We start from the raw sequence: 27,778 nt of genomic DNA on the forward strand, positions 1-27,778 counted from the left end.
TTTTAGTGAGCGTGTGCACATACCCTAATACCTATGTCTATAGGTTGGAAAAGCTGGTAAGATATGGGGTGTATCATGAAGAAACACACATTTTGGAACAGCTGCTCGGAGTGCAATAAATGTCTACTTGACAAAGAAATAAATTTAATAGAGATAGTTAAATAGAGTGAACTGCGCTGCAGTTTAACTGAATCATTATCCGGTCCAAATTCATGGCCAGGGATTGAAAAAACTGCTGTAGATGCCATTAATTAATGCCCAAGGTGGTTTCAACTGCCCTTTGCCAAAGACAGTAAGGGCTTGTCCACATGTAGAGGAATTGCTGCGTATTTTCCGTCCGGATGGTAAATACGCAGCAGAATTTATAGAAATCCACCTGCGGTGCGTATTTTTTGTACCGCAGCATGTCAATTCCTGCTGCGGAAAGTGGACTGAATTGCTGCTTTTTCAGAGGAGATGTCACCATCTCGCCAGCATTGAGAAAAACGCAGCAAATTCTGCACCATGTTCTGCAGTAAAAACGCTGCGGAATTGCTGCAGAAATTTTCTGCAGTAATTCCGTTACGTGAGGACAACCCCTAAAAGAAGTACAAGAAGCTGTCCTAGCCCAAGTGGAAAACCCACCCAGACTAGATGTTTGAATGCAGCACCATCCTATTGTATCATGCACCAGTCTGCAAACCGCATTCATTTAGATTTTATGCACATGATTATGCTTATGAACTAATTGTGTAATTGATATGTTTTGCCCTGTGTGTATTCCTTCTGTGTACAGTAATGCAGATGCTCATGATTATATATTAATTATAGTAGAACTGAAGCCCAACGAAATAACTGGTTGACTTGATAATCAATGTGAATGGAATGGAGAGTCAAGGAGCTTATAATCAGAGAAGTAAATGTTCCTAAAATGTGTGTGGATAAACATAGGCCAGCAAAGTACGGTTGATTACAGGAATCTCAAATGTAAGAACCTTTAGGGCATGGCCAGACGTGGCGTATTTCTGCCAACACTATCTGCATCAATGCCGCACATAATCTGCGTTGCAGATTCTGTTGCGGCTTTGCCTAAAATATGCAGTAAATTGATGCGGATTAGCCGTTGCAGATTCAGGTGAAGAGTACTTCCTTCTGTCTTTTAAAACATTTCATCTGTGTCTGGCTATAGACCTCGAAACACACAGGTCCAGCCAGAATGATGAAATATCCTGTTTGTAAAACCAATCCGCAACGCAACACACATAACATCTGTGGATTTCATTGCAGAGTTTTGAACCTCCATTGAAGTCAATGGAGAAATTCCGCAATAAGTCTGCAACAAGTCTGCTACATGTCCGCAACAGCCAGTGTATGCTGCGGACACCAAATTCCGCACCGCAGCCTATGGTCCACAGCGGAGTTTTCCGCCACGTGTGCACGAACCTAACTAAAAAGGTGTGGAAACCAATGGAGAAAATGTCCGCTGCGGATTTCCGCAGCGGAATTCCAGAGCAATTCCGCCACGTCCGGCCATGCCCTTAAAGTGAAGCTTTATCTTCGGTTAACTTGCACTTATTAATTATAAATGTACAGTATATGAGGGAAATGCATTAATAGCAGTCTTCTGATATATACCTGCTGCTGGAATCAATCCCTTTACAAGCTAATAGTTCCAGTTTAGACATTTTCAGCATGGATTAGTTAAATGGCTATAACGTTTTTATTTGTTGGGCTAGCGACGTGTTTTTTTATTTTTGGTTTTCGTGATCTTATCTTATTATTTTTACACACAATTTTTGCTTTTTTAGGCTTATAGTTTGCAAAATTTGTAAAAGAAAATAATTTTTTACTTATTAGCTATATTTTTCTGGTAATAATATAATGTTACCTTAAAATAGACTTTTTGTTTGTGATTCCCACTGTCTACTGTAAATTTTGATATAGTACATGTCTATTTTAAGGTAATTGGCTCAAGGCTAGCCTTATGATAAGGATTGGTGGGGGAGCATTTTTATGGACGGTGTATTTTGTGTGTAATTTTCCTTACATTGATTTATTTATTTTTTTACACTTTATTTTTTTTATTATTATGGACTGTCCCTCGAAGGTCAGAAAAGACCTTTGGTGGACTTTATTATTATTATTTTTTTTTTTTTGCACTATACTTTCCGCTGCAGCAGCCCCAGTTACAGGGGAAATCACCCCTGTTGAAGTCACATGACCACCGCTGCCTCTATTCTATACACACAGCTCATTAAGCGCTGTATACATAAATATGGAGTAGACAGAAACTGTAAAAAACGCTTCTGTCTTCTCTCCAGGGTTCCTGGCAGTCTCTGATTTCCGGGCACCCGACATTCAGCTGCCCAAACGGTCGGGCACTGAATTAAACTGTATCTGCGTCCTGAGGACGCAGATACAGTTGAAGCCGGGACATACCACCACCTGGGAACAGCCCCGCACCCCACCATCTCAGTGTGCCCGGGGCCAACGCCCCCCTGCCCCCCCCCCAACTAAGCTACTGGTTGTGGTATCATCCTGTTTGTTATTCCAAACCTTATTACCATCAACAAAAAGAAACTTAAATAACTGTCATTCTTACCTCAGAGAATCTTGGTGTGAGGATATGTTCACACGCAGTGTTTTCAGGCATAATTCAGGTGTTTTACGCCTGGAATTACGCCTGAAAAAACACCCTAATACGCCTACAAACATCTGCCCATTGCTTTCAATGGGAATTACGATTTTCTGTTCCCACGAGCCTTTATTTTACGCGTCGCTGTCAAAATATGGCGCGTAAAATGACGGCTCGTCAAAAGAAGTGCAGGACACTTCTTGGGACATTTTTGGAGGCATTTTGACTCCTTTGAAAAATAGCCAAGAAAACGGCTGTAAAAAACGCTGTGAAAAACGCGAGTTGTTAAAAAAAACATCTGAAAATCAGGAGCTGTTTTCGCCTGAAAACAGCTCTGTATTTTCAGACGTTTCTGGTCACTGCGTGTGAACATACCTTAAGAGCCCCTGCCTCTCCGTGGAACTACTGTCCCGTACTGAAAACATGATTACAGTACGGGACAGTTGTCTCGCAGCGAGGCAGGGACTCCTAGCGTCATACATAACTATGATGCTAGGAGCACGGCTCCCTACAGTGTGTTCGGTCCGGGACTTGCGGCCGAAATACGTTCCGTCTTTTACGGACCGAACATGCTCGTGTGAATCCAGCCTAACACTTCAAGCAAGCTGTTAAGGATCTGCCAGGCACAGCTTCTGTATCCACGCCCATAGGTAATCAGTCTGCACCTGCTTCTATGTCTGTGAGACTGACTCCATCTTCCACCAATGGCAGGCTTAGGAGTGGGAGAGCCTATCACAGCCTGGCCAGACGGAGCTAGCTCCCGCCCTCTGTCTATTTATACCTGCCTTTCCTGTTCCTCCTTGCTTGTGATTCTTCTCGTTTTGTTTCCTGGCCCTGCTGCAGCTTCTTGAACCATTGGACCCTGCTTCATATTGACCCTGGCTTACTGACTACTCTCCTGCTCTGCGTTTGGTACCTCCTGGTTTGACTCGGCTTGTTCACTACTCTCCTGCTCTGCGTTTGGTACCTCGTACACTCCTGGTTTGACTCGGCTCGTTCACCTCTCTTGTTGCTCACGGTGTTGCCGTGGGCAACTGCCCCTTTTCCCTTGCTTCTGTGTACCTTTGTCTGTTGTCTGTCGTGCACTTATTGAGCGTAGGGACCGTCGCCCAGTTATACCCCGTCGCCTAGGGCGGGTCGTTGCAAGTAGGCAGGGACTGAGTGGCGTGTAGTTTAGGGCTCACTTGTCTGTTTTCTTACCCCCGTCATTACACAAGCAATTATATACTGTGCTATACCTAGCGCAGGGCCTTAGGGGGTGGTACATGATACAGGGATTCATAAGGAGGCTAAACTAAGAGTCCCTTTGTCATGCTATGCCCCCAAAAAAGATGACTATTGCAGTATTCTGTGTATGGACCTGCAGACACAGACTGCCATAAAACAGTCTTTGTCTTCTGGCAGGGTGACTGGGAAGCTATTGTGTTCTACTGGATCAATTGCTTAAGGAGGGATCCTGATAAAAGTCCCTTATTAATTATTTGCTGGTAATGCAACTCCCCATACATTGTAATTGCTTAAAATATATGATAAAATAATTCTAGTTCCACACATGCGCCTTTCCTGGCTCCAGCTTTAGTACCACTACATTTGTACAGCATTCATAAAGAGCAGTTACCTATAGTTTTTGCCATACATTCCCTGTACGTCATATTTATTGACAGGGTATTTACTTCGATTATTATGTCTTTGGCGAACAGCAAAATGGAAATCCTCCCCGTCAAAAACCTTCACTTCCCCCAATAATGATGCAGATAATGATAATGATAGGAGCACAAAGGCTAAGTTCACCGCTGTCTTCCATTGAGATGATATAATGGCAGATGCTGTACCAGGTAAATGAGTTCCAATGAGAACTAAATGGCAGTGACCTTGGCTCAGGATGAACTGCTAGATAAGCATAAAGGATACAACTGTTCTCAATGCAGTCAAGGTGTTCCTGTTATTCTCTTTCGGCTGCTTGTCATCATGAGCATAACCCATTGCTCTGCCCATTGGGGTTTTTTTTTTGTTTTTTTTTTAAGCTTATGGAGCACCTGCGAATGTGAACAACAGAGGAAAGCATAAAATGAGCTTCACTGGTGAAATAAAGGGTATAATTTCAGCACATAACATGACACGTGCACCTGCTGACAATGAATAGCATTATCACATATGCAACTTGTCCGTGTTTCTCTCAGAGCTTTTAAAGCGCCAGCACAATAGGGGCTGAATGACTATGCGTTCCAGGCTTGTGGGGAGGATGCCATATTTTTTTGTGCCTGTAATAATAACATCTGCAGAATCTATTTTTAAGGAAATTGCTCCACTAAAAGCATTCACAGCAAAGTACTCCCAGCATCCTCAGCAAGGGATACAAAAGGAACAGGGAGTGTTACAAATAGAGGGTGCAATCCACAAAAGGTGGTTAAAAGCCTGGACAGTTTTGATGGTGCGTTCCAGCCTCTTAAAGGTATACGCACGCTATTTCAGTTCACACAGTATCAGATTGTTTTCTCATGTGCAATAGTGTCATACTATTTGTATATTTACCTATTTATATAGAGCTATTTATTATTACAGTTTAGAACATATTTAAATTACCTTACAATGTGCTCAATCTATTATTCTTTGTTTTGTAACTTAAGCTGGCCAACAACTTTAACGATTTTTAATGTGCAAATAGGAAATACAGATTTAATTTATTTTGCAATTAATCTTTATAAATGGAAGATATTTATAGAGAATAAATAGCCAATAGTGAATGAGTTCCAATTTCTACTGTCATACATTCAATGCAAAGGGCATTGAATGTAAAGTGGATCTGAAGGGCTATAATGCTGTTTATGGCCTGTTTTATGTGTAGTTGGGTTACACTACAACTAGGAAACATTCTGTTTACATACTGTAATGAAATATTTGAAAAATGTGGTTACCATATAATGGCAGATATATAGGATCATAAGTCTTCTAAATCTGTTTACACAAAGATAGAATCAGACGGCATTTAGAGACGATAATTTCATGTAACAGATTTCCTATGGCAAATCACCAGAACTAGAATGCAAAAGCCAAGGATAAAAGACCTTGACATCAGGACTGCTTTAAGATGTCAATGGGCCCTAGGCAAAGATCCAATTAGTGTGTCCTTATATCCCTTGAAAACACACTATACGGCAAAAAGAGCATCCATCAAGATGCGAAACATACACACAAACTATTAATCTTTCCAATAGAGAATTGGCTTGTGAAAATTTCTTAGTTCTCTTAGAATTCCAGCTTTTCAGAGCTTCATATAACTTATTGTAAAAGACTTGAAAGAAGAGATGTCAGCTTTAAAACAAGAGGTCACTAGAATTCCCGTGACATAAGCTGAAATATCAACTGTACTAAAGCCTTGGAAAATCAAGCTCTATTACTGGCAAGACTGAGGGTCGTTTCAGGGCAAATACCCTTTAAGAAGACAACTTGGCAGGCCATGTCATTGGTATTCTGTACCCTAAGGCATGCGCTGGACTGGACCTTTGTGTGTATGGCAGAGTGTGTTATCATCTATACTTAGCAGAAGAAGGTTTTCATAGCTTATATTATTATTTTTTTTGTTGCATCTTTACGGTTTTCCCAGAATAAAAAATTGGGCAATTTTTCCTATTTTCACCCCAACTGGTTATTTTTGTAAAATATATTTTGTCAAAAATTCTTTGTCCGTATATTGCACACAGAAATATCAGCCTTTGTCTAACCATTTTTGATTGCTGTTTCCTTAAGATGACAGCAGATTCGGATGTTGTCCTCACTGAAGAACTTTTTGTAAAGGGATTTCTTGTAAATTCCACCTGCTTATCAGGAAACCTTGCTATGGACCTGCAAGTAAGCTGCTGGAGCAAGACTCATGACTGATCCCTAGACATGTGGGTCCTGCTGTTACTTGGGCTTTGGAATTTAAGAGGATTGTCTGGTCACCAGAGATGAACAAGTGAAATGTCTTATCTGCTGAACTAATACTCCTCACACCGGTTGATTAGACAGGAGGCACAGAATTTTTATTAAAAATGAATTGCTACACGGGGTATATAATTGCCTGTACTCTATGGGGGGGATTTATAAAGCCCTCCACGCCAGTTTTCCGGCATAGAAAATTCTCAATTTACGCAAAAACTTGCTTTTTCCACAAAAATGTTGTGACTTTTCTATTTTTACACAGACTTCACCAGTTTTTTACGAAAGTGTGCAGGGCTTAGCCAAAAGGGGGAGGTGTCACAGTGGCTCGATATATTTACTATAATTTCTGCCAGAAAACTCACGTAAATTAAAGCACAAATTTACTCCAGCTCTTAGCTGGCGTAGATTTGATTCTCTGGCGCACAGACGGCCAGAGATGCACCTAATTTATTAAAAAGTGCGCATCTCCTATTAAATTAGGCACATCTTATGCCAACGTTCTTTAGATATTACATATTAGGACAGTTAATTAAGTCAAACTGGCCGATCGAATGCAAGTTTTCAATGTGGTCTGTACACTACACTACATATATGGACAGTGATGTCAGGGGCTCCTGGAGCAGAATCCCCGGCCAGGGTGTCGGCAAGGTGTCTGGCTGGGGATTCCGCTCCGGGAGGAGCCCCTGACTTCACTGTCTATAAATGGATAGTGACGTCAGGGGATCCTCCAGGAGCGGGAGCCCCAATGGCGCTTTCTACAGGGGAGTTAGCGCTATCTACAGGACGGATGGTGCTGTACTATCTACATGGGCACTGTGGCACTATATGGGCACTATCCAAAGGTCTACATGGGACATTGTGGCACTGTCTACATAGGCATTGTGGCACTATCTGGCACTTTATATGTGAGCACTATGGCATTTTATATGTGGGCACTGTGGTACTATGTGGCACTATGGTACTATCTACAGGAGCATTGCGGAACTATGGGGCATTATACTGTATGGTGGAAACTAAGGGGGCATTATACTGTATGGGGCAGCTATGGGGGCATTATACTGTATGGGGGCATCTGTGTGTGAATTATACTGTATAGGGGCTTCTGTGTGGGTATTATACCGTATGGGCAGCTATGGCGGCATTATACTGTATGGGGCAGCTGTGGGGACATTATGCTGTATGGGGGCAGCTATAGCGCATTATACTGTATATGAAAATTTGTGTGGGCATTATATTGTATGGGGACATCTGTGTGGGCATTATACAGTATGGGGTCATCTGTGTGGGCTTTATACTGTAAAGGTGCATCTATGGGGCATTGTACTGTATGGGGGCAGCTATGGGGGCATTACACTCTGTGGGGGCAGCTATTTGGTATTATACTGTGTGGGAGGCACTATGGGGTATTATAATGTGTGGGGGCAGCTGTAGTGGCATTAAACTGTGTGGGGGTTCTTCGGGGGCATTATACTGTGGGGAGGCACTATGGGAGCATGATACTCTGTGGGCTGAACCGGGTGTGTATGGGCGGGGATTAAGCATGGTTAGAGGCGTGGCTTAAAGGCTATGTAAACCTTTCAAAGGCAACCTTTTTTTTTACTAAAAAGGTTTATCAGTATGTCTAGATGTAAGCTGCTGTTCAAATATGGACATATGCTTTAATCTACTATCTACGAGGGACATTTTTTTTTGGTCCCTCAAATTTTCTAGGTGCTCTGTACACTATAGGAAATAATAAAATGGCTTTGTTATTAAGCTGTATGGGAGAATGTATGTAAAAAATTGACAACTAGGTGTAAGGGTATGTTCACACGCAGTGTTTTCAGACGTAATTCGGGCGTTTTAAAAAAAACTCCCCTAATACGCCTACAAACATCTGCCCATTGCTTTCAATGGGTTTTATGGTGTTCTGTTCCCACAAGCCTTAATTTTACGTGTCGATGTCAAAATACGGCGCATAAAAAGACGCCCGCGAAAAAGTGCATGTCACTTCTTGGGATGTTTTTGGAGCCATTTTTCATTGACTCCATTGAAAAATAGCTCCAATAACGGCCGTAAAATATGCCACGAAAAACGCGAGTTGCTACAAACACGTTGTGGTCACTGCGTGTGAACATACCCTTACCATTTACTTTGTCAATAGGGTTTGTCCCTACACAGTCTGACTCTTTCATCATACCTTCCCAACTTTGAAGAAGCGCAAAGAGGGCAACTTTTTTTTTTACCTTTATTGGCTATGTAAACCTTCGAAAGGCAAAAAAAAAAGTTTAATAAAAAGGTGTATCAATGTGTTTTGTGTAACTTTGTAAATACCTTTTATTAAAAATTATTTTTACTTTTTTAGAAACAGCTGCTCTGTATTGTATTGTATGTCTCTGACACGCTGGATCCACCTCTTTGTTGTGAACTTAGATGTGATGGATAAGGGCTCATTGAGTCGAATGTGAATAACGTCCGTGTGCTGCGCTAGGAAATCACGTGCAGCACACGGACCCATTGATTTCAATGGGGCCGTTCACACATGCAGGAGTTTTCACGCAGCAAGAGTCCATTGCGTGAAACTCACTGCATGTACGCCCATTGAAGTCAATTGGTGCGTAAAAACCACGCACCACATATGGATGCAGATCCGTGTGCGATGCGTGATTTGCGCATTAATTCAATTGATTATAATTTAAAAAAAAGATGTGCTTTGCGAGTGCGTGAATAACGCATGCCCCTGGCAAAGCACACTGATGTATAACGGACCAGATTCACGCATGTTTTTACGCGCGTGAATCTGATACGCTCGTGTGAATGTAGCCTAACAGGTGGATCCTGCATGTCACAGACACGCAGGACCCGCCGACACTGAACCTGTCAGATTTGCGGGACTGACAGATTCAGTGAATAGCGCTAGCTACAGCTGCTCTGTATAGAGAATACAGAACAGCTGTATCTAAAAAAGTAAAAATAATATTTAATAAAAAATAAACTGTACTATAGGAGCTCAGCTAAAGTGTTATGGATGTGTATGACAACATGCTTGTTGATTGTTTCCAATGACATATAGCATAATTGGGAATGCAGCTGTGAAATATGTATATGTATTTATAAACTTGGAAATGCCGCTCATAGATGGACATACCATTTAACAAACTCCCGAGCTATAATATTATCCCATTTAGTGGCCTTATAAGAGAACAATTTAAATGCCTGTTCCAACATTAATTTTAAAAATTTTTTGACCAGACCAGCAGCTCTTAATTTATCAAATACACATGGTATACAGTATATCAATAGCCTAAAAATGTGTGAAAAACATATTTGATTATATTTGAAGAGCATAGTTCTAAGACATCCAAAATCATGTTGACACAATATAAAAATATATCAGGTTAAACCAATGCACAGTGCGAACCTCTGAAGATTGAATATGTTAGTTTTACAAGCATGGTTAAGAGCTAAAACCGGACTTTGTCTAAAAGACATTGTACAAGGAAAAAAATGGATTTCTAACTGGTTTCAAGTCCTTGACACTTTGGTCTTGGAAAACATCAGGACAATATCACTCCTGAAGTAAAACCTGATTAAATAAAAAGTCAAGCAGGGATTTGCATTCCCTCTTGCAGAGAGCCCAGGGGCAAAGAAATGTATCTGTCCCACTCTGCGGACATGTAAATGGAGTTAGTCTGACTACCAAAGCTGACAGTTAATGAGTTGGAAGCCTCTAGGAATAAATGAATAGATCTGCATAAATTAGTCTTCCACTGGGAAAGGATTTGCTGCCAGCCTTTCATTCACCAAGAGCAAAACTTCGTGCTGGGTTGAGATGAAACCTGTAGATGACGCATCTGACTAGATATGTGCAGGTAGAGCAAGAGCTTAGGAACACTTAAAACCTCGAGCTTCAATAATGCATCAGTCCGCTCTCATGTATTTCTTCACGGCACATGACATTGACAAGGGCCCAGGTAGTTGTATTAGTCTCGAAGGGACATGCCAGCAAAACATATTACTTTTGTAGGTGGTTAGCGACCTCGGTTATGCACAGGGGAGAATTTTTTTGCTCTATTTTTCATCAAATAAATTAGTCTGCATGTCCAAGATTGATTAAATCTCTAAAGAGCAGCAGATAAGAGCCAAGATTCACCATTATATTGTGTGCTCATGGTTTGGTAAAATAAAATAGCACAGCAATAGATTGGAGATAGGTCTTTATCTGGCTTCCTGGATACCATATTGAAAAAATCCAATATTGCCTACCGCGCCACAATAAAGTAGACTGCAGCTTTTAACTGCACAAGACCATCTACATCAATGAGACACAGGCACTTTATGAGTAATATCATGGGCTTCATGGCGGCTCAGTGGTTAGCACTGCTTTCTTGCTTGCACTAGGGCCCTTGTTTCAAATCCATTTTTGGGGTTTTTCTTCCAACTAGCAATATTTGTTTCTACATTGTACTTAACCCTTGTGAATCAGTGCTGCTTCACTTGTATGTCTGTCCTTGAATATGCATTGCTAGAGCAAATAGTTTCAAATATACAGTAGTAGTCATTTCTTTGTAGTAGGGAACTGCGACTCCTATTCTTTGTAATAATATCTGCGAGAATCCCCGCTGCACACCATCAATAGCTCGCACAAATCTCCCAGCGTCGGTGGGTTTATTTACTGGGTAACTGTGCCCACTCGGAGGCCCCAGCCGCTAATCTCCTAGAAGAAAGCATAGTTGTCGCTGGGTATGGAAGCTTAGGGGTAGAGCATGTGGCTCGGTCTCCTCCAATTTATTGCCATCGCGCAGTGGGGGGGCATATGGCAGGGATTTTTAACTAAAGGAGGCTCAGTGCCCTAATAATAATATTTTATTTACATACAGCCGCATATTCTGCTGCACTTTACAATTCATAGTAAACATGTACAACAGAGAGTAACAAATCAATGAAGAGGAGTTAGGGCCCTGCTCGTAAAAGCTTATAATGGACATAGGGGTGACACAAAAGGTAAAAAGGGCTTGTTTTCTACAATAGTCCAGACATATTTTGTACTAAAAATGTAGTGAATATAAGCTGTATAAGCCGGTCACCAGCCAGTATCTGTGTATGACAGATATAAAGTGCATTAGGGTGCAAGGAGTGTGGGGGATACTGCTGAATGGAGGGGTCAGGTATTGAGAAATAATGTAGTGGGGGAAAGTAAAGTACAAGAGTCAGATTAGGAAATGTGATAGACCTGCCCAAAATCACGTGTTTTCAGGGCACACATAAAAGTGTTAATGTTGGGAATTAATCTGATTGTCCGGGGTAGGGCATTACAGAGATCTGGTGCAGCACGAGAAGATGTCTTGGAGACGTTTGGGAGGTTCGGATTATGGAGGATGTTGGTGTTAGTTTATTGATAGACCATAGAGCACCCTTAGCAAAGTATATGGTAAAGAGTCTTCAATGGTAAGTATTCGCACATATTAAAATGTATTTATCATTGAAGTTAAGGTTTAAATTATTATTGTTCTAAGGCAGGTTCTCTGCTTTCTTTAGCAAAAAACAACAACAAATTGTCAACTGGATACAATGAAATCTACCCTGGGCTGTATGTGTGCATGTTTGAAAGAGTTGAATTAGATTATGAGCCCCATAAGACATGTGAACCAATGTGGGTGACTACTGACTGCAATTTGTGCACGCCACTGTGAATGATATATAAGTAATAGGACATGAATTAATAATTAATACGTTTATTGATAGGCTGCCTTTTTCTAATATAGGGTATGGTATTCTGCACAGGTATATATTAAATACGAGACAACACAGCTGGACTATGGAAACTAATAAGACACATTGTCTTAGTCATTTAATATCCGGCTTTTACAGTGAAACTGTAGGAAAGAAATGCTTTGATGGTGACCCTGTGAGACGAGCCTTATGTTATTTACTTAAATGTGACCAAAGATCTGATGCAGTTAAGGTAAATATCATGAAGCCCCATAGGCATTAGTATATATATTAGAGACCTTTTTCTAAAGCCTCAGGCATTACAACCAAGCCACGTTAAAGGTGACCCCTTTATTCATTGTTACTTGTATACAGACTAATGATTTACTTACAGCTGCCCCTTAAAGCTCTTTCTTTAGTTTTGTTAGTTCTGCTCAAGCTTCGTTCTTTGAGAAAAATATGATTTTCGTTGAACCATTATTTTAATTCTCAGTTAAATTCTCTAAAGAACATTTTTTTTTACAATTAGTCTGTTCTCTATCTAGGCATGTATACTGTGGGACATTTTGCCGGATTGCACTACTTGTAGCGGGCTGCAATGAAATAGCAGATAGTAAAATATTAAAGCTCTGGCAAGTTAGGCTTCTTTTTCAGATAACTTTCTGACTTTAAAAATAATTACTCGACAGTGCTCTTAGATCCTCATGTCGAGTACCTTTGTGAAGCCTTTCCCTTCAAAGCTCAGCCATTTGTGCTGCAGACATTTCTTTCCTCCCAACTTACTAACAAGAAGTATTGGAGTGTCCGCTATGTTACAGATACAGTGGAGCTCCAGCCCAGTCATGGTCACTCTTTCTACAAGCCTTCTAGCTCTCCTTCTCCTTCCCCTCTTAGTACACTCATACATGCTGCTTGACTCTGCTTGAGTACTAAGACTGCAATAATCATGGGACTTTCTTAAAGGGGGTTTTCTGGGACTTTTCAAAATCTTTACTAGGACACAGAATGATATAAAATATTAAACCATCAAGTACTAGCACCTGAAATGCCCCCCCTTCATGGTCCAGCCTAGTGGCCCCATTCTCCACCATGCAGGTCCTGGAATCTCATGCAGCAGTCACATGCCGTTCATCGGTCACATACCGCTGAAGCCAACCACTGGCCTCAGCAGTGATGCTGCTATGTATGGCACATGACCGCTGAGGGCAGTCATTGCCTGCAGCGTCACATGACTGATAAACAGCACATGGCCACTGCAGGAGCTTTTGGGATTGAACTGGAGGGGAACAGACCACTGGGGGCGGGGATGGGGCATTTTAGGGGTGGGTACCTGATAGGGGTTTTTTTTTTATAGCATTCCCTGCCCTAGTAAAGATTTAGAAAATTCCCTGGTAACACCTTTAACTAGCCAGTTCTCTCTACAGACACGCAGACAGCTCATCATTTCTTGTATGATATTTAAATAAGGAGAGATTTATTAAAACTACTGCAAATTAAAAATGCAGAAGTGGCCCATATCAACCAGAAAATATACAGCTTTTTTTTTTTTCCTGAAGAACTTCGGAAAAAAGAAAACTGAAATCTGAGCTGGTTTGGGCAACTGGATCACTTTTCCTTTACACGAGTTTAAATAAAACTCTCCCATTGTGCGATGTGATTGTCCTTCCTTCCATGGGCAACACAGAAAATCATCACTGGCCCATGTAACATCAGCAATTTTTTAGATCTACTTTTGAATCAATTATGTGGGGGATTTTCAGCATTTCGAATTTTGCATTTCTATTTTCTTTTTTATTTATCATTCTATCAGTCCAACAAAAAGCTCAATATGTATGTCATTGATTTTTTCATATTTAGATTTTTTTGTCTTTTCACAAGTACTTTCTATAATAGTCTAGATATTTTGTTTTGGCTGTAAATGTGCTCTGTTGACCAGGGACAGGAGTAGATTTATCAGACTTACATGATGTAACTTGGAATATTTGTGTAATATAACAATTGTATTTGTCACATAGGTTGTAAAACATATCATGCCCCCTTCCTTTACACAGAAGACAAGGAAGAACTATTTTTCAAGTGATGACTGTAGATGAACTTTCATAAGCACTTATTATCGCTTTGTCTGTTTTGTCTCATTTATTTTTAATACATACATACATATACAGTTAGGTCCAGAATTATTTGGATAGTAACACAATCTTCATGATTTGGGCCCTGCATGCCACCACATTGGATTTGAAATGAAACAACTGAGATGCAATTGAAGTGTAAACTTTCAGGTTTAATTCAAAGGGTTGAACAAAAATATCCTGTGAAACGTTTAGGAATTGCAACCATTTTTCTACACAGCCTCCTCATTTCAGGGGCTCAAAAGTAATTGGACAAATTAACAGTACCATAAATAAAATGTTTTTTTTTTTTATATTTTGTAGAGATTCCTTTGCAGGCAATGACTGCCTGATCGAATAAAAGTAGATGGTCCAGCCGCCAGCGCAGTCAGATTTTAAATAGAACGTAGTTACAATTTTATTTGGATGATTAAAACAAGATAGTTCAGAAAATTTGTGTTGTTATCTGAGTCTCTAAAGATCATAATAACAACACAAATTTTCCAATTCAGACCTATATCAATTGCAACAGTGAGGCAGTAATATACAGGGTGGGCCATTTATATGGATACACCTAAATAAAATGGGAATGGTTGGTGATATTAACTTCCTGTTTGTGGCACATTAGTATATGGGAGGGGGGAAACTTTTCAAGCTGGGTGTTGACCATGGCGGCCATTTTGAAGTCGGACATTTTGTATCTAACTTTAGTTTTTTCCATGGGAAGAGGGTCATGTGACACATCAAACTTATCGAGAATTTCACAAGAAAAACAATGGTGTGCTTGGTTTTAACGTTACTTTATTCTTTCATGAGTTATTTACAAGTTTCTGACCACTTATAAAATGTGTTCAAAGTGCTGCCCATTGTGTTGGATTGTTAATGCAACCCTCTTCTCCCACTCTTCATACACTGATAGCAACACCGCAGAAGAAATGCCTCCCGATCTGACCCCCTTAGACTTTTATCTTTGGGGTCATCTGAAGGCAATTGTCTATGCTGTGAAGATACGAGATGTGCAGCAACTGAAACTACGGATACTGGAAGCCTGTGCTAGCATTTCTTCTGTGGTGTTGCTATCAGTGTGTGAAGAGTGGGAGAAGAGGGTTGCATTGACAATCCAACACAATGGGCAGCACTTTGAACACATTTTATAAGTGGTCAGAAACTTGTAAATAACTAATGAAAGAATAAAGTAACGTTAAAACCAAGCACATCATTGTTTTTCTTGTGAAATTCTCGATAAGTTTGATGTGTCACATGACCCTCTTCCCATTGAAAAAACTAAAGTTGGATACAAAATGGTCGACTTCAAAATAGCCGCCATGGTCAACACCCAGCTTGAAAAGTTTCCCCCCTCCCATATACTAATGTGCCAAAAACAGGAAGTTAATATCACCAACCATTCCCATTTTATTTAGGTGTATCCATATAAATGGCCCACCCTGTACATTGTAGAATGCATTGAATACAATCTAATGTATGTAGGATGTACTAGCCGCAAATTTAAAACTAGATTACTAGAACATTTGGGCTATATAAGAAACCCTAACCTCACAAACATTTCTAATGTTGCAAAACATTTTATAACTTTTCATAATAGATAAATCACAAGTTTGAGATGCTATGCAATAGAAAAGGGTCAAAACTCCAAGCAGAGGGGGAAACATTAAACATAAAATCCTATCGCGGGAAGCATAGTGGATATTTACATTGAAAACTAGGTTTCCCAAAGGTCTAAATCTAAAAAAAGAATTAATGTTTCATTATTAGTAAAAAGAACTTATGACATTATTGGCAGAATATAACATAACTTAATAATTAAAAGCACTTGTCAATATTCTCAGTTTTTACAAATGATATCTAATTGTTCATACCAACAGGTTCCTCCCTCTTTACATTATCTGCCAACCAAACAGTGTTGTAGTCCATGGAGACTTTTAACAACATTAATTACCTTCAAAGACCAATGTATTTTCCAGTTCATGTATTGTCTTAATGTGTTTAAATGATGTATTTTTTAGCGTGTTGTTTATGTTTTAATATCTCGATGTGAGTACTATAGAGGTTCATATCCGATAACCAAACAAACAAGAATAAGTATAAATATCCTATCCACTATTTAAGGATAAAATTGGATTATCTTTATTTCCAACCCCATCATTGGTAACTATCTATCTAACAACGTTGTAGCATATAGCTAACTAATAGACCGCTGATGCTCTATGACCGGCCTTTTGTTTCAGCACCACCTTGCAAGACAGCACCACCATGCTGGATAGCACTTATTCATAGACTGCCGATGCTTTATGGGTGTCTCTCTAGTCTAGCACCATTCTGCTGGACAGCACCACCTTGCTGTGACAGCACTAATTTTCACCTGTTGGCAACCGGATATAAACCTCGTTCTGACACATAGTTGTTAGCAAAAAAAGCCATGAGGAAGGACATGGTTTACGTCTGAAACGCGTAGGAACCTTATCCACGCGTTCACCCTTACATTCGGGAACTATCTTGTTTTAATCATCCAAATAAAATTTGAACTACGTTCTATTTTAAATATGACTGCGCTGGACCATCTACTTTTGTTAGTTCTTTCTGTCAACAACACCGTGAGCCGTCACGGAGATCCAAGCGCAGAGCGCAGTGAAAATCTACAACAAGGTGAGCTGGAGGATCCCTCCCACAAAAGACTGCCTGAAATCTGGAACCCATGGACATAACCAAACGCTGGGTTTCCTCCTTTGTGATGCTTTGTCAGGTCTTTACTGCAGCTGTCTTCAGTTGTTACTTGTTTGTGGGTCTTTCTGCCTTAAGTTTTGTCTTAAGCAAGTGAAATGCAGCTCAATCGGGTTGAGATTTGGTGATTGACTTGGCCATTGCAGAATATTCCACCTCTTTGCCTTAAAAACCTCCTGGGTTGCTTTCGCAGTATGTTTTAGGTCATTGTCCATATGTACTGTGAAGCGACGTCCAATCAACCTATCCCCGAGGACTTCGGAATTCATCCGGCTGCTTCTGTCTTCAGTCACATCATCAATAAACACTAGTGACCGAGTGCCTTTGGCAGCCATGCATGCCCATGCCATTACACTGCCTCCACCCTGTTTTACAGAAGATGTGGTGTGCTTTGGATCATGAGCCGTTCCAAGCCTTCTGCATACTTTCTCCCATCATTCTGGTACAGGTTGCTCTTAGTTTCATCTGTCCAAAGAATGCTGTTATAGAACTGGGCTGGCTTCTTTACATGTTGTTTGGCCTTTCTATTTTTGAGGCTGATTAATGGTTTGCACCTTGCAGTGAACCCTCTCTATTTTGTCTCATGAAGACTTCTCCTTATGGTAGACTTAGATAATGATACACCTACTTCCGGGAGAGTGTTCTTCACTTGGGTAGATGTTGTGAAGGGGGTTTTCTTCACCATGGACAGAATTCTGCGATCATACACCACTGTTGTCTTCAGTTGACGTCCAGGCCTTTTGGAGTACATGAGATCACCAGTGTGCTTTTTGTTTTCAAGAATGTACCAAACTGTTTATTTGGCCACTTCTAATATTTGTGCTATCTCTCTGATGGATTTCCTCTTTTTTTTTTTCAGCCTAACGATGGTCTGCTTCACTTGCATTGAGAGCTTCTTTGTCCCCATGTTGTGTGTTCACAGCAACAGCTTCCAAATGCAAATGCCACACCTGGAATCAACTCCTAACCTTTTACCTGTCTAATTGATGATGGATTAACTAGGGAATAGCCCATGCAGCCCACTAAGTAGCTTTTGAGATAATTGTCCAATTACCTTTGGTCCCTTGAAAAAAGAGGCAGCTACATATTAAAGAGCTGTAATTCCTAAACCCTTCCTCGAATTAGGATGTGAATACCCTCAAATTAAAGTTGATAGTCTGCACTTTAAGCACATATTGATTATATGTCTGTATATTCAAAATGTTTTGGTAAACAGCTAAAATGGCAAAACTTGTGTGCGTGTGCAAGTAATTCTGGACCTCTACTGTATGTATATATATATATATATATATATATATATATACACACTGTTTTGGAATTGTGGAAAGCACAGGATCGATAGACTTGTTAATGATATGAAAATGATAAAAAAAAGTAACAAAATATTCTAAACATCTTGATATATTCAGTATCGAGTATGAGTGCCATGTGCAGAAGTACATGCACATACATGCCTTGGTATGCTATTAATGAGGTTATTAATGGTTGTCTGAGGAATATTATGCCACGCTGAATGCCCTTGCTCACGCAAATCATCAGGATTGCTTGCTGGCAGTTCTCTTTACAATTGCCGACCAATGACGTCCCAGATGTGCTCAATGTGAGACAAGTCCGCAGACACTGCAGGCCGTGGAAGCACGTTTAGGCCACACAGGCTGCTCACAGTAACACGATCAACATTCGGCCTGGCGTTGTCTTGGTGAAAATCGGCTTCTGGGTCACTTTGGAGAAAAGGCGGTATCACTGGTTCCACGACCAAATCAATGTAACGCTGAGCTGTTAGTGTACCTGAAATGAAGACTAGAGTGGTCCGGCTACCATATGTTATGCCACCCCACACCATGATCCTGGGAGTATGACTTATGTGACGTTCCCTTGTGAACACCTCTTCATGGCGTTGCCCCCGTGTTCTCCAGACCAATCTCCGGCTATCATTGCATCCGAAACAAAAGCAGGACTCATCGCTGAAGCGGACAGACCTTTATTCCAGCCTCCATTGGCATCTTGCTGTGCACCATGTTAGCCTTTGAGAACGGTGGTGTCTGGTCAATGTAACACCTGTAGCTGGACATCTGGCTTGTAGCCCAATGTCGTGCAAATGCTTTCTGATGGTTTGTGTCGACACTGGTTGCCGCCCTAGGCTTGGGATGTAACATCCAATTTCACTTGCAGTACAGAATGGATCATTACGTGCCATTCTTCAAATTAAATGATCCGTTCGTGCAGAGGTTCACCTCTGCGCACCTCTTGCTGTCATTCCCATTTGTTGTTCTCCCAAGGTCTGGGATATGCAACGTTGAACAGTGGTGACATCTAGGCCTAGGAGCTTAGCGATCTGCCGAAGTGATAAACCAAGGTCTCTGAGTTCAAGGATTCTGTCCCTCTCAGTTTGCAACAAGTGGCGATAACTTGCACGTCGACGACAGGAGGCATCGCACAATCATCCCACACCACTTGATCCGATTTTTGAGGTTTCATGTGGCTAAAAAACTTTGCTTTCAATCTGGATTTTATCCCCCCCCCCCCACATGCCACAGATTGGAGCTAGGTACTTAAAAATTGGAGCATTTGAAGATCTTAGCAACACTTGCTAATTCCTCGATTTGCATAACCTTATGGCTTGCCCTTCTTCGTGTTGCAATTTCAATGTTGAGGAGAGTATACAATATCCTAGTAAATGGTTGTTAAATTTATTCAATTCTTTCTGTTTTCTTTTTCCATCTAGAACCAGAATGTTCACTTATACAATGCATTCGGAAAGTCTTCAGACCCTTTTAATTTTTTCTCCATTTTGTTATGTTGAGGTCTTGTGCTAAAATGAAAAAAAATCACGTTTTTTCCCCATCATTCTGCGCTCAGTATCTCAATAATCACAAAGTGAAAACAGAATGTCAGTAATCTTTGCTAATTTATTGAAAAGGAATGCCAGTGATGGGTTGACCTTCTGGAAGTTTCTCACAACTGCACACAGGATCTTTCGAGCACAGCCAGAGTGACCATTGGGTTCTTGGTCACATCTCTTACCAAGGCCCTTCTCCCCGATTACTTAATTTGGTCGGTCGACCAGCTCTAGGATGAGTCCTGGTTGTTCCAAACTTCTTCCATTTAAGAATTATGGAGGAGTGGATTCAAAGTAAAGTAATGTAAAAAGAAAAGACTGAAACTTCTCTCTTTTGTCTCCACTTCTGGATTTAAATACAAAAACCTGCACCAAAGCTGCATTAAAACTGTGTGTGTCTGATTCTGGCCTTAAAGATATATTCTTTGCTCAGTTAGGCCAGTATCACACACACACAGTTTTGATGCAGTTTTTGTGACAGTTTTTGGCTCAGTTTTTTAAAAAGGTTGTCCCAAGATTAAATGTTGTCCCCTAACAACAAATTAGGTGATAATATGCTGATCGTTGGGGGTCCAACCGCTGGACCCCCACCGATCACGAGAATGGGGAGCCCGTCTCTCCAAATGAATGAAGTGGCAGGTTGCACATGCGCATTGCCGCACCATTCACTGTCTATGGGACTGCCGGAGATAGCCGAGAGTGCAGCGCTCAGCTATCTCCGGCAGTGCCAGAGAGAATAAATGGAGCAGCAGGGCACATGCTTGCCATGCCGCTTCATTCATTCAGAGGACTGGAACCTATTTATCATGTAACATCTAGATTGATTTAAATGATCCTCTCTAGTGCCAGAAAAAAAACCTCTCCTCGCTCCATTCTATTATGAATCCTGTTGGTAGACTTAGGCTAGATTCACACGAGCATGGGGAATCTCGGACGTGAAATACGTGACTTTTTCACGTCCGAGGTGCCCCCGTGCAGGTCCTGTTTTCACGGATCCCCATAGACTTGAGCCTATGTAGGGATCCATGAAAACGGAAGATAATAGGAGAGGTTCCACGTTTCAATGGAGCCTTTACACGGTTCGTTGAAACAACCGTTGTTTTAACGGCCATCACATGGACGTATTCAACGCTCGTGTGAATAAGGCCTAACAGGTAACAGCCAAATTGATAAAAGCTATTAGTGGTAATTTCGCAAACACATTTCCCTACTTGTCCAATAATGGTTCTGTCAATTTCCAGAAAAACATTATTGAGAGTATGTTTTTAGACCACCTACTCTGTGATCTTCGCCAACTGTCCATTACTGCAGTAATTATCTGATAATGTGTTTGTCAGGATAGTGTTGGACTATACCAGATTTTCCAGCTCACTTCAGTTTTTGCTGTTATTGCTTGAGTATTGTTTAGCTCAAAAAACATTAAAAAAAATACAACCAAAATCGGCATTGATTGCTTAAATACAGTACAGAATTTTGTGGACTGTATAACAATAATTTTTAACTAGCTGCACCATAGAGACGAAAGTGGTTAACTCTTAGGGTCTGTTCACTGAAAACAGCTCCTGATTTTCAGAAGTTTTTGTAGCAACTCGCGTTTTTCGCTGCGTTTTTTACGGCCATTTTTGGAGCTGTTTTTCAATGGAGTCAATGAAAAACGCCTCCAAAAACATCCCAAGAAGTGTCTTGTACCTCTTTTGATGAGCCGTCATTTTACGCGCTGTATTTTGACAGCGACGCGTAAAATAAAGGCTCGTGGGAACAGAACATCGTAATTCCCATTGAAAGCAATGGGCAGATGTTTGTAGACGTATTAGGGGCGTTTTTTCAGGCGTAATTCGAGGCTTAAAATGCCCGAATTACGTCTGAAAACAGTGTGTGTGAACATACCCTTATACACGCAGGAGCAATGTTTCCCTTTGCCCTGAGGTGGTTTTCGTTGGATTCATGGGTAAATGATACTGCACACTGGTGAAGTCAAATGCAGTGGCCTAGCACAAAATACTGGACTCAATAGAATAGTAATTGAGCCCACTATATGTGCATAGCATCAGTATCCCCATAAGCAAATAAAAAATTGGTTACCTACAGTCTATCACAATCGTGATGTGAACACGGCCTTACACTACAGTTTGAGATCTCTTCTCCCAGTCTTTGCCAAAAGGATCCCGGGACTGATCTTTTGTTCCACCTACAAACGCTTTTACACAAGCCAATCAAGGGAATGGAACATCGGCCAGTGTAAAAGGGCTTAGCAATCAGCCAACAAACAAGCAAATGTTTGTTTGTTGGCTGAACGCTTTAACGCAGCAACGTTATCGTTGTCGGCAGCACAACTTTCCTTGCAAATATGGGATGTGCTGCCCGCAATGATGTAAACTGTATGGGAACAAACAATCTCATTCATCCCCATACAGTACAAAGATTGTGCTATATAAGTGGGGCTAAATTAGCACAGATCCACGTGCTATATTGTCGAGTGCCATTCGTTTACTGGCAGAAATTAGGCGGTCTAAAAGGACCTTTAGTCCCTTCATGCAGCCAAAATATTTGGGAACTTGTAATATTAGCTGAAATGTTTAAAGAAAGGCCTTGTGACATTTTACATTTCTGGCTTTTATCTAGATTTTCACAGGTGATCGTCCCCTCAAGTACCAGGTTCCATAGCCAGGCCCGTTTGAACACTTTGGTGGGCCCAGTGCAAAAGTCTCATTGAGTGGGACACACCCATACGGTACTAAATCCTAAAGTGTGCCAAAGTTAAATCCTTTATGCTTCACATAGTAACATTACCCCTTTTAAGCCCCACACACTAGTAATGCCCCCTTTTAGACCCCACTGTAATAGTGCCCCCCACAGTAGTAATATTGCCCCATTTGTGTCCTTTTGTACATAGTAATAATACCCCTTGCAGCGTTAATTAACCCCTTTTGTTTACCCCCACAATGATAATGTCGTTTTCTGTGCCTCCAAAAAGAATACAAACTTATACCCACCTAAACCCGCACACTGTGGTGCTCACCTGTTGCTGTGCTCTGTGGTGGGATCCAAAATGCTGATGCTCCGTCTCCATGGCGGCAGCTGCTCACTTTCTCTCCTCTGTGTTCCTTAAGGACTACCGCTCTGCTCATCACAGGCCTCTTCACATTTTCCTTCCTTGCCTCTTCAATGTGTTCTCCTGACAAACAGGCTCCCACCTCCTGCCTCCTCCCGATGTTCCTGACATCCCCACATAAGTTTCTGCTGGCCCCAGACTCCTCCTCATGGGGACGCAGTTTGGGATTGATACTGCCACCTGTCGGGTTTCTCCTGCTCCCTCTGCTCAAAGTTTTCAACTGTATTTGCGTCCATAGGACACAAATACAGTTACAAAAAGAGATGCTGCAAGAGGGTCCAGCATGTGCACTGTTTGCCCAATGGTTAAAGCGCCACTGTCTATATCATCAGCAATGAATGCTACCCCTATGTTTTTCTCTATATAGTCATCTCCCTTCAAAATCAGACTTAAGGGCCAACAAAAACAAAAAGGAATGTTTTAATTAATGGCAATTAAAAAGGGGAATTCAAGTAATACCTTTTAAATGACATGTTCCCATTAGCGTAGCTTGTCTGTCTGTCTCCCCTCCTTACAATTGCAGAGGTACAAAATGATATCCATCCTTTTCTAGGATGCAAATAGGTTCTTACAGTTTAATATGGATGGACATATTTATCTTCTGATAATGTGTGGGTATAATGGCGACCTACTAATTAGAGGAATTAATTTGCCAGTGGCTAGCTGGCATCTTAGATCAATGGAGAGCAGACTTTTTATATATTCACTTACCTATAAAAGATGGGCAAATTGATGTCAGGTTGAGGCATTGCCAGGAATCATGATCATTCACTTCCTAGAAAACAAAGGAAACATTTTTTTTTAAGTGAAATACATTCCGCATAAAGAAACTCTATAAGAAGGGCTTCATTTTTAATTGCTGTCCATGCACTATAATGATATATATGCCAATGTCCTTGAAAGAGCCCTTGCCCCATTCATATACGTAAACATGAATAACAGCGTTGAATTCTGTTTGTATATTCTTGCTATGCTTCAACAAAAACAAAGAATAAAAAATACCAAACTAATGGAAAAAAATTCCTAGGTCTATGATTTTCAAATTTCAAGTAGCAGTGTAGGCTTTTAGAGGCTCTTCGTGTCTTTGTTTGCAATGGGAAGGGTGCTATTTGTGATCTCTGAATATAGGGCCTTTAGTCTAAGACAAATTGTTCTGTGGTATAGGCATGGTCTGTATCTAACTATTTGTGTTCTTTACAAGACTTATAAAACCGAACCATTTTATTCGTCAGCTAAAAGCATTCTTTAAATTCTAGAATTCTACTAAAACGCTCCCTATAGCAATGATAGAACTCTCTACATTTCCGTAAGCAGAGAGCATGATTATCCATATCACTAATGCATTTGTCATCTTTGCACTGTTATATACATGATAAGGAGTTAACCAGGGACACATTCCGAAAAAAAAAAAAAAAGATAATTCCGCAATCACATTACGCTTGCAGTTTGATTATCATTTTTGCTTCCTCATTTTCCATGGCATTTCATACAAGGAGTTATTAAAAGTCAGACACGGAGGTCCAAGGTATAATTTCCTGTCTGCAGAGATAAGCTATGCTCTACTCTCCATTTAATTAGCACCATTATTTTAGTTTTTTGCTAAGTGCATTCTTTTTAATGGGATTTGTTCTATGCTGTTTGTTCAATATGTTATTTACAGACCATTTAATGTTTTCCTCCTTTTCATCATTTGCACTGAAGATGATCATGAGACACGGTGGATACCATGTACTCCATAGCCCCTCTTTGACAATTTTAAGTAAATCACATAGCGGTAATTGATCAGGAGAATAGGCCATAATGAGGCTACTAACTGCCCGGCCATTCAATTGTAGAAATAACTGTTTTTAACAAAGATCAGCTGCATTTTTCTCACCTCTTTGGAAATGAGGCAGAATCACTAGTGGCGGCTATAATTAAGGAACACTTAAAAATGTAATGTAATACCAGTGGAACTACATCTTATCCTCATTTATCTTCATTTGTCACATTTTCAACCATGTGACTTCATATCTTACGCACACATCAATATATATTTATACTATATATTTATATATATAAAATATCTTTTAGCAAGCATTATATTGTGCATTATTTTTTGTACTTGCTATTTCAATTAATTATAGTGCTCCTTTCAATTAAGTAATTACTAGAAAGATCATACCATATATACACCAAGTCTATCATGTAATTAACTAAAGCAATACTGAATGCAGCAAAGCCTGTTCATGGTGTGCGTCTCGTGGTATACAATAAAACCGTTAGAGCTGTTTGTTAATACAAATTGTCTTTCATAAGTTTCATGCAGCTAAGTCCCAGGATACCAACTAAACTGATTATTATTGAAGCCCAACTAGAAGATTCTATCTACCTCCTCCGTTGTCCCCATTAAACTACACTTCCCAGCATTCCTTGTTTTTCAACATGCTATAAAAAGAACAGTGTCTGGTAACCTTACAGGCACATCCGTGATGGACATATAAATATTTGATCACTGATACCAGATACAGGCATAGATTTAATCAGGCAGTGAAAGCCGGGCTATAGTTATAGATGTAGTAGTCACACTAGGGCCCTAGTGCCTGAGGGGACCTAAAGGTCCCTATGCCACATAAGACACCAGTATTAGAAATGGCACATGGTAGGTGGGGGGCACTGTTGCAGATTTTGCTTTGTAGCCCAGGAGCATCAAGTTACGCCTCTGAGTAGGAGAGTGACGTCTTCCCACGACGGCAGGAGAGGTCTTACAAGAGATCATCAAAACAGAGTAAACACTAAAAAATAGACAAAAGACTAAAAAGCAGAATGAAGCACAAAATGTTAAAATGTTTAAAGTGGTTTTCCCATTAAACCCTTTTTTTGCATACAGTATCAACCAGTCATCAATGTGGGTCTGACTGCCAATGAAAAGCCATTCTGCATTAAAGTGAATAGGAGATATCTCTTAGGATTGTTGCGATCCTCCACTGATCACACTTTGATGTCATATCTAGTTCATATGCCATAAAGCTCACTGAACACGGGAAGGAAATGCTGCAGAATTTCTGTCCGGAATTTCCGTCTAGAAATTCGACAGCGTATTACAGTAGCAGCAAAGTGGATGAGGTTTGAACAAATCTCATCCACATGTTGCGTAAAAAATAAGCAAAAAACATGTGTGGAAATTGAGCTGCGGTGCGGATTCTCAGTCTGTAGCATATCAATTTATCTTGTGTAACGCTGCAGAATTTATGCGCAGATACTCCTGGTGGAAATTCTGCAGCATTTCCATCTTGTGTGCATGTAGTCTAAAAGTGTGTCATTGGAAAACCTCTTTAAATAACTGGGTCCCCGCATAAGATCTGTATGAGACTTTTAGGTTGATTATACTCACAGAAATGTGTTACATATATATACCCTTCCCAATTAAAATGTCCTCTTCATCACCTGGGAGTCTTTACTTACACAATATATGTCTGTGAAGACAATGTGGCAGATCTACTATTGGTGCTGCGCCAGAACTGTGGCATACGTTTCTTATAGGCGCAAATAATTTGAAACATTCATCAATGAAATGCGCCAAAAACAACATGTTTGTGACTCGCCCTTAGCAAAAAAAGGTGTGGCTTGAAATGCGCCAAGTTTCACTAAAATTGTGCGTAAAAAACTTGTTTAGAGTAAGCCAACCAATAGGTGGTATAAAGTTAGACAGAAGTGCCTAAACGTGCGCCAAATCACTATGATAAATTTGTTGCATCTAGTCTATTTCTAAGCAGTCTAAATTTAAGACAGTATTAGTAAATCCGCCCCAGTCTCTCTGGACTAACTTTGTGGGATGTTATAACTTTGGTCAAACATATGCGAGACACCACTACATAATATAAGGATACATTTTAAAGTAACAATAAATAAGTAAATATATAAACATATATATATATATATATATATATATATATATACATACACATATATATATATATATATATATATATATATATATATATATATATATATATATATATATATAAAAGTATATAACACAGACATGCACGTGTAGAACTAAACAGCACAGTCAAATAAAGGCTGAAATCTTTAACTGACAGCTGCTTCAGTCTGTGATTGATTTGTTTGAATAAAAGCAAAGAACAAACATGAACTATGCGGACGCTTTGGGGTTCTGAGGGCATTTCTGGCAGGTTCAGTCATCTACAGCTTAGCATTACGGAGTGTTTATTACTGAAAGGTCTCCAATCTCTACTGAGCAAACACAGACATATGGCTGATGTTCCATCCAGCTCACTTACTGCCCATTTAGCACATCTATCCATCTTCATCCCACATGGCCATGTCAAATGATAAGGCCCATGTATCCAATGTGTCTTTCTCTAGGTCAGTCTGTGAGACATGGCTTCCTGCACTACATTGTGACTGTATGACAGTCAATTTGAAGTAATATCTGTGTAAACTGGGAATAGATCTCAGGCGGGAATATATTGCAGATAAAATCAGCTGCAATAATATAGCAGGCGTGTTAGAAATACATTGTAGCATTGTGAGACATATTTATAGCGTGCGATTTATTTCAGTGAGCCAAGAGAATCCAATCTTTATGGATATTATCTAAAATGTCAAGAATATGAACTGCAGTGGCAATATACTTGTGGCTTTAGATAAACCTTGGAAGCAGGTGGCAGAAGAAATATATGGAAAGAAATCTTGTAATTTTTCATTTGCTAATTTGATGTGGTTTGATGTTATTCTAAAATGCGTGTTTC

At 40.2% G+C, this 27,778-nt stretch overlaps 1 long non-coding RNA gene across 1 annotated transcript in view; it reads right to left on the bottom strand.

The window, feature by feature from the left end:
* LOC142748144 (uncharacterized) overlaps positions 1-27,778 on the bottom strand; it is a 143,800-nt gene that overhangs the window by 36,883 nt on the left and 79,139 nt on the right. The window contains exon 3 of the long non-coding RNA XR_012882148.1: positions 23,736-23,799. This is a non-coding gene — a long non-coding RNA (uncharacterized LOC142748144). The remainder of the gene's footprint in view (positions 1-23,735; positions 23,800-27,778) is intronic.

This window comes from Rhinoderma darwinii, chromosome 3 (assembly GCF_050947455.1).
Source record: "Rhinoderma darwinii isolate aRhiDar2 chromosome 3, aRhiDar2.hap1, whole genome shotgun sequence".
NCBI classification, from domain to species: Eukaryota; Metazoa; Chordata; class Amphibia; order Anura; family Rhinodermatidae; genus Rhinoderma; species Rhinoderma darwinii.